Raw genomic sequence first — 10,412 nt, forward strand, 5'->3', positions numbered from 1 at the left:
CCCTTACTGAATGAGGGAGGCAACCTAGTGACAGAGGATGTGGAAAAAGCTAATGTACTCAATGATTTTTTTGCCTCTGTCTTCACGCACAAGGTCAGCTCCCAGATTGCTGCACTGGGCAGTACAGCATGGGGAGAAGGTGACCAGCCCTCTGTGGAGAAAGAAGTGGTTCGGGACTATTTAGAAAAACTGGACGTGCACAAGTCCATGGGGCCGGATGCGCTGCATCCGAGGGTGCTAAAGGAGTTGGCGGGTGAGATTGCAGAGCCATTAGCCATTATTTTTGAAAACTCATGGCGATCGGGGGAGGTCCCATATGACTGGGAAAAGGCTAATGTAGTGCCCATCTTTAAAAAAGGGAAGAAGGAGGATCCGGGGAACTACAGGCCAGTCAGCCTCACCTCAGTCCCTGGAAAAATTATGGAGCAGGTCCTCAAGGAATCAATTATGAAACATTTAGAGGAAAGGAAAGTGATCAGGAACAGTCAGCATGGATTCACGAAGGGGAAGTCGTGCCTGACTAACCTAATTGCCTTCTATGATGAGATAACTGGCTCTGTGGATGAGGGGAAAGCAGTGGATGTGTTATTTCTTGACTTTAGCAAAGCTTTTGATACTGTCTCCCACAGTATTCTTGTCACCAAATTAAAGAAGTATGGGCTGGATGAATGGACTGTAAGGTGGATAGAAAGCTGGCTAGATCGTCGGGCTCAACGGGTAGTGATCAATGGCTCCATGTCTAGTTGGCAGCCGGTTTCAAGTGGAGTGCCCCAAGGGTCGGTCCTGGGGCCGGTTTTGTTTAATATCTTTATTAATGATCTGGAGGATGGTGTGGACTGCACTCTCAGCAAGTTTGCAGATGACACTAAACTAGGAGGCGTGGTAGATACACTAGAGGGTAGGGATCGGATACAGAGGGACCTAGACAAATTAGAGGATTGGGCAGAAAAAAACCTGATGAGGTTCAACAAGGACAAGTGCAGAGTCCTGCACTTAGGACGGAAGAATCCCATGCACTGCTACAGACTAGGGACCGAATGGCTAGGTAGCAGTTCTGCTGAAAAGGACCTAGGGGTCACAGTGGACGAGAAGCTGGATATGAGTCAACAGTGTGCTCTTGTTGCCAAGAAGGCTAACGGCATTTTGGGCTGTATAAGTAGGGGCATTGCCAGCAGATCGAGGAACGTGATCGTTCCCCTTTATTCGACATTGGTGAGGCCTCATCTGGAATACTGTGTCCAGTTTTGGGCCCCACACTACAAGAAGGATGTGGAAAAATTGGAAAGAGTCCAGCGGAGGGCAACAAAAATGATTAGGGGTCTGGAGCACATGACTTATGAGGAGAGGCTGAGAGAACTGGGATTGTTTAGTCTCCAGAAGAGAAGAATGAGGGGGGATTTGATAGCAGCCTTCAACTACCTGAAGGGGGGTTCCAAAGAGGATGGAGCTCGGCTATTCTCAGTGGTGGCAGATGACAGAACAAGGAGCAATGGTCTCAAGTTGCGGTGGGGGAGGTCCAGGTTGGATATCAGGAAAAACTATTTCACTAGGAGGGTGGTGAAACACTGGAATGCGTTACCTAGGGAGGTGGTGGAGTCTCCTTCCTTGGAGGTTTTTAAGGCCCGGCTTGACAAAGCCCTGGCTGGGATGATTTAGCTGGGAATTGGTCCTGCTTTGAGCAGGGGGTTGGACTAGATGACCTCTTGAGGTCCCTTCCAACTCTGATATTCTATGATTCTATGATTCTATGAAATGACACATAAGATTATGGCAGTGCTCTGACCATGAACAAATAATAGCGAATGTAGCAAAACAAGATTGCCAGCCTCCCCATCATTTGATAAATATTCCCTATTAAGAATCTTCTCCATTTCACAGACACATCTGATTAACTGAAAGTGATAGCCCTTGAACCCATTTTAACGTACATTTAAAGATTCTCCCCCCACACACACACACACAGATTTTTTTCGTCCACACAATTGACATTATAGCAAAGCTACAAATGTTTATGACACGTCTCAGTCCTTAAAGTGAGAGTTTTATGGTGTCTTCGAAACCAGTATGAATTTATTCCATGAAATCACTGTGCTTTCACTGAAACACATTCATTTTTGTTCAAACTGGTCTACAGCAATGGAGCTGCTTGCTTACCTGGCTGCTTCCTATGCACTTGCCGTTTAGTCATGCCCTCCCCGATATACCTAGAAGAAAGGATGGGGAAAAAGGCCCCACTGAGTATGAATGTCTTGCTGATTTGCAGCTTAATGACAATGACAAATGGTATCTCCCAAAGGAGCGTGTGGTTGGTGAGAGATTACATCAGCTAGTATATTAAGGCAACACCAGCAGTCAAAGGATGCAGCTTTGCAGGTGGCCTTGGTCCCAGTGCATATCAACTGATCAGGCTAGAGGGATGCCATGTCTGAACACAAACCACATTACCCACAAATACAATCCCCCTGAACAGAGGATAAATAAGCAGCAAGGAATACAAGCAGAACCAAATTATTCGGTGTCACCTGTGAAGCCTCCCCCATTGTGCAGAACAGAAATTACAATATTGCAAACAGGATATGGTAAAAACTGTGGGGGAAAGCTGCATAAGGGCTGGGATCAAATTCACCCATCATAAAACCCCACTAAGCTAAAGGGGTCAAAGTAGGGGTTAATTTAGCTCTTTGTATGGTGACAATATGAGTATTGTAATAATGGTAATATGAATATTATGTATAAGTCATTAGGATAATAACTGATAGTGGGAAACTGAGAAGCATAAGCAAGTTAGAAGTGAAACATTTTCAAGTAAGAACTGAAAGAGTTTGGTAATCTCAGTATAGTGGACTGCAACATGATTCATCAGCGGGTGGCATAATCAGGCCCTAATCTGTACACCATTTGTAGTTCGTTTAGTTTGGGCTGATGTGAAAGACATTGTATAAAATGAAACTGTTGCACAGAGGCCTGATCCCACAGACACATGAATAAATACAGTACTTGGAAAACTGGACAGTGCCATGAAATATTAACGAGATTCCTGGGGCACAGATTCATTTCAAATTATTTAGGGCACTATTAATAGGAAAGCACAGACAATACAACCTGATCTCCATTTATTTTTATATGTTTCTCTTTTTAATGATCCGGATGTGCCCCCGCTGTGGTGATGGGGACTACATGAGAACCCAGTTTAGTTAGTTTAATTAGGGTTACCATCCGTCCGTATTTCCCCGGACATGTCCGGCTTTTGCGTCTCTAAATAGCCGTCCGGGAGGAATTGGTAACAAGGTTAAAATGTCCGGGGGGGTTTTCTCCCTCGCCTCCCTCCCTCCCTTCCATGCAGAGTGTGGCTGCTGATTGGGCGGCTAGGCAGATTGACCCACTCCCATTGGCCTCCAGCAGCCAGAGCCCTCCCCTGCTCCCCCCTCCCTCTCTCTGTAGTCCTGTGTAACACACAAACCGACCCACGTGGAGCCAGAATGGTAAAAGGAGTGGGGGGGCAGTCAGGGAGTGGGGGAGTGTTGGATGGGTCCCCAGCCTCCACCTGCCACCCCCCTCCGTGCATCCCCCCCTCGGTGGGTCCCCTCGGTGCCTCTCCCTTGTCTGCTGTGCTGGCTCTGGCAGTACACGCAGACAACTGCTGTCTGCTGCCCCCGGGTCCTAGTGCCCCCATCCACTAATGGGAAGACAGGCTGCCCTTACCCTGCCCTTCCACCCTAGCCCTGAGCCTCTCCAACACCCCAAACCCCCCAGCCTTCATCCCCACACACCCTAATCCTCTGCTCCATCCCTGAGCCCCCTCCTGCATCATGAACCCCTCATCCCCAGACCCACAGCCCTCACCCCTGCATCCCCTCCTATCCCCAAACTCCCTCCCAATCCCCCTCCCTCTTCCCACACACCCCCTCCTGCCCTCAAACTTCCTCCCAAAGCCTGCACCCCCTCCCTTTGCACCGCCTCTCACCCCCAAACTCCATCCCAGAGCCTGCACCCCTCACCCCCTCCTGCACACCCACCCCCTGCCCCAGCCCGAAGCCTGCACCCAGCACCCAAACTCTGTCCCAGAACCTGCACCCCTCCTGCACCCTAATCCCCAGCCCAGGACCCGCACCCCAGACCTCCTCCCCCCACCCAACCCCCCTCCCAGAGCCTTAGGCAGGTGGGGTGGGGGGTTCTGGGCACCACCAAAATTTCTACAACCCTGCCACCCATGCGAGTGGATAAGGGTCAGGGCAGTCAGGGGACAGGTAGGGTCCTGGGGGGGGGGGCAGTTAGGGTAGGGGGTTCTCAGCAGGGGACAGTCAGGGGACAAGAAGCAGGGGGGGTTGGGGTTCTGAGGGGAGCAGTCAGGGGGTGGGAAGTGGGAGGGAGTGGATGGGGCGGGGCTAGGGCGGGGCTTCCCCCCCTCCCCAGTGTCCTCTTTTTTGTTTGTGGAAATATGGTAACCCTAGTTTAATGGGTATGAATTGTACCTAGCAGGTCCTACAAAACACGTTATGCCTGAGTCTCCCTTTCCTTGTACTTTGTGTAGTTATTCACATTAGCACAAAGTGAGTGCAGAACACTCCCATTCGGATTTACTAGCGCTTGGCACTAATGTAAATGACTGCACAAGGAGAATCAAGCCCACTGTTGTTTTTCCCCCCTTCTACTGCAGCTTGTTGTAAAAGGCACAGCATTTAAAAATAGAGACTGAGAAATTGAGGATGATTTTCTTTCAGGGAAGCTTGCTTCATACTGTGGGATGGTGGCAAGTCTTTGTGGTAAAGAGACAGGAGTGGGGGTCAGGGTATCTGGGTTGTATTCCCTGCTTGTCCTACCTGACCTGGGGTGAGCCATTTCATCTCTCTCTAAGTTTACCTCCAGTAAAATAGAGGGGATACTGATACCCACTCCACAGAAGTGGCTTGAGGACACGTTCACACTCTAGAGACACTACTCTAGAGAACACTGAGGTTCTCAGATGGAGGGCACTACAGAAATGCAAACTAGATCACCAGAGGTGGTGATAGCCCAGAATCATTTTTCTAAGCTACTGAAAACAACTGCTCCTACATTAGTATACTGAGTACCTCTCGTTTTCTAGGACAAAGAGTCAAACAGGAACATTTTGACTTAGAAAATAAGATAAGATGTTTCAGTCTGACTACGTAGCAGCTACCCTTACTATTAAAAATATGTAGAATAGAATATTTCACTATTATATGACAGAACTTGATACATCATGATGCAATACTATTTACATGTCATGACATAATAAAATGAAAAATTTAAAAGTTTTGAAATGAAATTTCTTTATTTTGAAAAATTCATTTCAAGATTTATGCCCCCATGGGAATTCTTATCAGTCTACTGATTTTGTGTAAAAAAATCTGACATGGTATTTTCCAATGGAAAACTGTTTCAGCAAAAAAGTTTTCTAAGCAGCTCTCTATTATATATCCAGCCAAAATTCAGCTCTTCATAGAGCTCTTCGCTCACCTTATCGCAGAAGCAACAGATGTGAATGGGATTTATTTAAGAAACAGGCAACAAAAGGATAAAGCCTAGCTCTGCAGCAGGTGTAAACAGACCTGCCAAGTATGACTGATTTGCAATGTGCAACACACAGCAAGACAGCAAATCTGTGTATTTCTTTCAATGTCAGTCCTCCTTCCACTTTGCTTGGTTTAAAGAAATTAAGCCTTTTGATCAGGAACGTTTTGCATGGCCTCTCAGAGATAGGAAAATACTAACAGGGCGAGAGCCCTGTGAATCTCTGCTTACAAAGGGGGGGGTGGGGTGGGGGAAGATTAATGTGTGTATTTGTTTGCTCAAAAACTAGTTTTAATTTTCTATGCAATTCATAAACCCAGCTGTAGGTTGATCTGATCAAAGGCAATTGGACTAATAAACAAACACTTGGTATGGCCAAAAGACTGAACTAAGAAAGATACTAAATGTAGAACAATACTTTTCAGAACGTTTGTTGTTAATGTTATTTTATATTAGATAAAATCATTCCTTTTCTCTCTGAAGACAGATTTATTTTTCTCATGGGCCCCCGCTCTGATAAACCTGACTAAAATCTAGCAAGAATCCAGTTTAGTTTATCTGAATTAAATCAAGTTTATATGAGGAAAAATAGAATGCATACAAACATGCCTCACACTTACTTTTTAAAAGATCACCAAGCAGGCCAGAGGTTCTAAGTTACTTACAAGTATGAAATAGTATCTACCACCTGGCTGTAACTGATACCCAACCTTTGGGAAAGCTGCTTGCCTTATCAGTGACCCATCCAGTGTTCCTCTCTCCCTTTCCAGGAAGTGGTTCATTATGAAATTCATTCCACCTGCATAAAACCTGAGGCTAAAGACTCTAACCAGGTGGAATGCAGAGGGAGTGGAGAGGTGAGATCCACTATCCCATCCCCAGGTCAGCGAGCAAGGCTGCTGCACTGCCCCTCCCAATAATAGTAGCTACTATTGCCTACGAGCTGCAGTACTAATCACAGCCCATTCATCCCATTTGCACAGGGGTTTTGAGGGCCATTGGATTTCTGTAATGTGCATCCTGCAGCCCCTCCCTTGGCCTGGCCTGGCCCAGCCCAGCCATCCCACGTATGGCCTTCTGTGCTAGCCTAGACCCTTTTCATAGCATGTATGGGTGCAACAGTCCTGCACAAATGCTCTGCTTGCAGTATCCCCACATAGTGCCTTCTGCAGGGCTTAAATGTAATGAAGAACTTGTGCTGCCTCTCTGCACCATAGGTGAATTTCCCCCACAGAGTTTTGTAAGGAAACCAGGGGCTTTTTATCTTCCAAACCACTCACAGGCAACACTTGGGCTGCATGAACAATGAGTCATTTACTATTGCATCCCTGCTCTCTTCAAAACTTGCATATAGAATTACTGACTGCTGTTCTCCACAGAGAACCAACCAATTTCTAGCAAGGATGATGTGGGCAGTTTCTTCAGAGCCCCCAAACCTTGATGAGCTGTTTTCCCAAGAAATTGACATATAGTTTATTCCTACAGAAAGTTCATAACAGTTGAGAAAGAGAACAGAAAATTGTTGGGTGTCCAGATACAGCCATCTGTTACACGGACCATGTGTGTTGCAATGGGCATGCACAAGTAACTAAGTAGTATTGTGACAGCCGAAGTCCAAACTTATAATATTTTTTCCAAATATTTAACAGCTATCAAAGAATTTATAGACCATACCCTGCATCCTTTATATGGTTAGCACTTTGAACTCAAACCACATACTAACATACTCAGAATAAGTACCAAATTAGGTAGCAACTACTTGATAAAGCTGGTACATGTTATATTTGAATTACCAGTGTTTAAACTGAGCTGTGAGGCTGATGAGTTGACAGACATTTTTAATTTTGCAGGTAGATAGAATCAGTCTTTTAAAATTGGCTTGTCTTTTATCTTAGAATTTAACAGAAGTTCTCTGAAGTTAATTTTCTCAGTGAACATAAGATGTCTTGCTATGCCTTAATCTTGATACAATATTAAAATAAGTAGAAATGAAGTACATGATTTATGGTGGTATTTAAAGAAGACATTGAAGGCATGATGACAATTTAAGTGAGAGAACCAAGTGTGAAAAGACCATTTAACCTCTCCAATTCACTGTATTTCTTTAAAGTCTGATCCAGCATCCATTGAAATCAATGGAAAGACTGACATTGACTTCAATTAACATTGGATCAGGACCTTGCTATATATAATAATATCACAAGAAAACTTTAACCAACTGCAACAAATGTCCTTAGCTGAAAGGGAGCATCATCCAACAGATAGAGCACTGAACTGGGAGTCAGGAGACCTGGGTTCTATTCCTTGCTTTGCAACTGACATGCTGCTTGGGCAATTCACTTCAACTCTCTGTGGGTGTTTCCTTCCTATCCTTTGTCTGTCTTGTCTATTTAGATTGTAAGGAGCAGGGACTGTCTCACTATATGTTTGTGCAGTACCTAGCACCAGGGGATCCCTATCTTGGTAGGGACCTTTAAGTGCTACTGTATTACAAATAATAACAGTGTTAAAATATATATACAAAGTAAAGTCATAACTCAAAACAAGTTGGTACATGTTATCAACTCTGAACAATGAAATAGATCCCCTTTTGGGGAATCATAGTTGAACTGTTGGGCCAAAAAAGTGACCTATCCGGAAATGATTGTAAACGGAGTCAGCAAAAAGTGTGCGCAACATTCCACCTATTTAAAAGAGAGTCATCTGCTCCACAGATAAGGAACACTGGTGCTGATTCAGAATGTAGCGGACTTCCTTCTGCGTCACTATGGAAACAATTCTCCATTTAGAGGGCTTTGAGGTGTCACCATCCTGATTATATGTGCACCAAGGTCTTGAGCACTGGCAAAAATGCAAGAGTACAGCTGTGAAACCCTTGTTGTCCTGGCTAAATTCCATCTTCAGTAGCAACACTACACTGCATTTCTTCATCTTCTGGTCTAAAATGGGGTGTCGTGTTGCTGTGCGCTGTTAAAACATTGCCATTTTGCACCCCAGAGGTGGCCATATTTTAATTAGGGGTGAAGTGGTTCGTATGTATATAATTTGTATGGCTGTATATGAGACACTTTGGACTGTGAGGATGTACGTGACTAGTGGAGTTGCACCTCTCTCCCAGAAACACTGCATGTACAATTCTATTGGAAAGCTGACTGGGCTTGTTGCTTTCTCTTGATGAAATGCCATTAGGGTAGTGTTAATGCTGTTGGATGTGATTTCATGCTCCAGAGAATGCCTGCCTTGGGCAGAGAGTGCAGCTAAATTAATGTTTTGAAATTCTGTTTAATTTCATTAAAGCTGTTAGTTTTAGTGGATCTTTGTATTATTCGTAAAGGATCTGTTCTAAAACCCATAAAATTAGTGAGAGCTTTTCCATTGACTTCCATGGGTTTTGGAATCAGGCCTTATGTCAAGGTTGATCTCTAGGGGATTTTATGTGGTTGAAGTGATATGGCAAGTACAGTTTTTACTACTACTTCTTATCTGAAATTCCCCTTTTTGATCATTGAAATAGTCATACTAAATCAGTCCCAAGCTCCATCTAATTCCATGTCCCATCTCTGATAGTGACCAAAACCAGATGCTTCAGAGGAAGGTGAAAGAAACCCACGGTAGGCAGATACAATCTGCCCCTTCATCCTATCCACTGGTCTGGTGCCATGGAAAATATTTTCCACAGGTTTGTTTTTGAAGTTTTCCAGCTTTAGGAGGTCAAATCATGTTGTTGAATCTCTGAGGGGTAGCCATGTTAGTCTAGATCTGTAAAAAGCGACAGAGCTTGTGGCACCTTATAGACTAAGGACTCTTTGTCATTATTGAATCTGTAATTCTATAGCCTTTCCAGATTTTTGGTCTGTGTGTCCATAAACATTTGCTGAAAAGTTCATAAGGCCCTGATCTGAGAGGCAGGCTTCTAGCCTCCCAAACAGAGTGAGCAAAACAAAGTCTATACCTTAGTCCAGCTAGTCACCAGGCACCTGAGACAGACCTTCACTAATGACTACTCTATCCCTAACTAATCTGCTCTCTCCCCTCTGCATGTTCCTCCTTTCTGATTATATAGGCCAACCCCAGGCCTGAGCAGGGAGCCTCCTTAATTACACACAGTCTGTTTTGATTGTGAGCTCCTAGCTGTGCCTTAAAGAGGTAGTATACTCCTTCACAGTGAGATTATGGCCCTCTGAATGGTTGCCTTAGAATCCTACCACCCAAGAACACGGATGCTTTCCTGGTCATTCTTTTTGAAGTGTAATTTTGTTTGAGAGTGCAGGTAGTTGTTGAATTGTGATTTCCTAAGAAGTGATGGTTCCAGTACCAAGAATTGGGAGAGAGGAATATGTGATGTCACTTTCATTGTAGCAAGAGAGGGATCAGAACCATTCCATTTATCATACTGAATATTTCCAAAATTGTTCTGAAGTTCTAAAAGGAATTATGAAGTTAATAAATGTGAGAGAAGGCCTCTGATACAGCACTTTCTTAAGCTAATAAGGACCTGGATCAATTCTGGTATCCCAAGATTACGTCATTTCTTATTTTTACTTCCCTAAATTCAGGTTGGCTTTGGCAAAGGAATTCTTAAAAAGTTGTCCATGTGTTCATTAAACATTCACTGAGTTATAGGACTTTTCTGATCATATGATGATATGCCACAGCCAAACACCATTTACAGAAGTACTTTTCCTCTAAATCATTTGAACAAATTGTTCCATCAGCTGCAATGTTGTCAACCAGCACATTAATGTATTTTTCTCTGTGTATCATAGAAAAAAAATTAGATTAGGCAATCATCTTATTTTATTCTTTACCATTCCAAAGATTTTCAGTTCTTGTAAATACAACAATAATTTGATGAATAGAGACATTTGCACTGATTG

The 10,412-nt window shown here is 44.1% G+C and overlaps 1 long non-coding RNA gene across 1 annotated transcript in view; it reads right to left on the reverse strand.

The window, feature by feature from the left end:
- LOC135973565 (uncharacterized) overlaps nucleotides 1-6,299 on the reverse strand; it is an 87,639-nt gene extending 81,340 nt beyond the window's left edge. The window contains exons 1-2 of the long non-coding RNA XR_010590471.1: nucleotides 6,156-6,299; nucleotides 2,155-2,204 (exon numbers count right to left, since the gene is read on the reverse strand). This is a non-coding gene — a long non-coding RNA (uncharacterized LOC135973565). The remainder of the gene's footprint in view (nucleotides 1-2,154; nucleotides 2,205-6,155) is intronic.
- Between the last annotated feature and the right edge of the window lie 4,113 nt (nucleotides 6,300-10,412).

Source organism: Chrysemys picta, chromosome 9, assembly GCF_011386835.1.
Source record: "Chrysemys picta bellii isolate R12L10 chromosome 9, ASM1138683v2, whole genome shotgun sequence".
In the NCBI taxonomy this organism is placed as follows: Eukaryota; Metazoa; Chordata; order Testudines; family Emydidae; genus Chrysemys; species Chrysemys picta.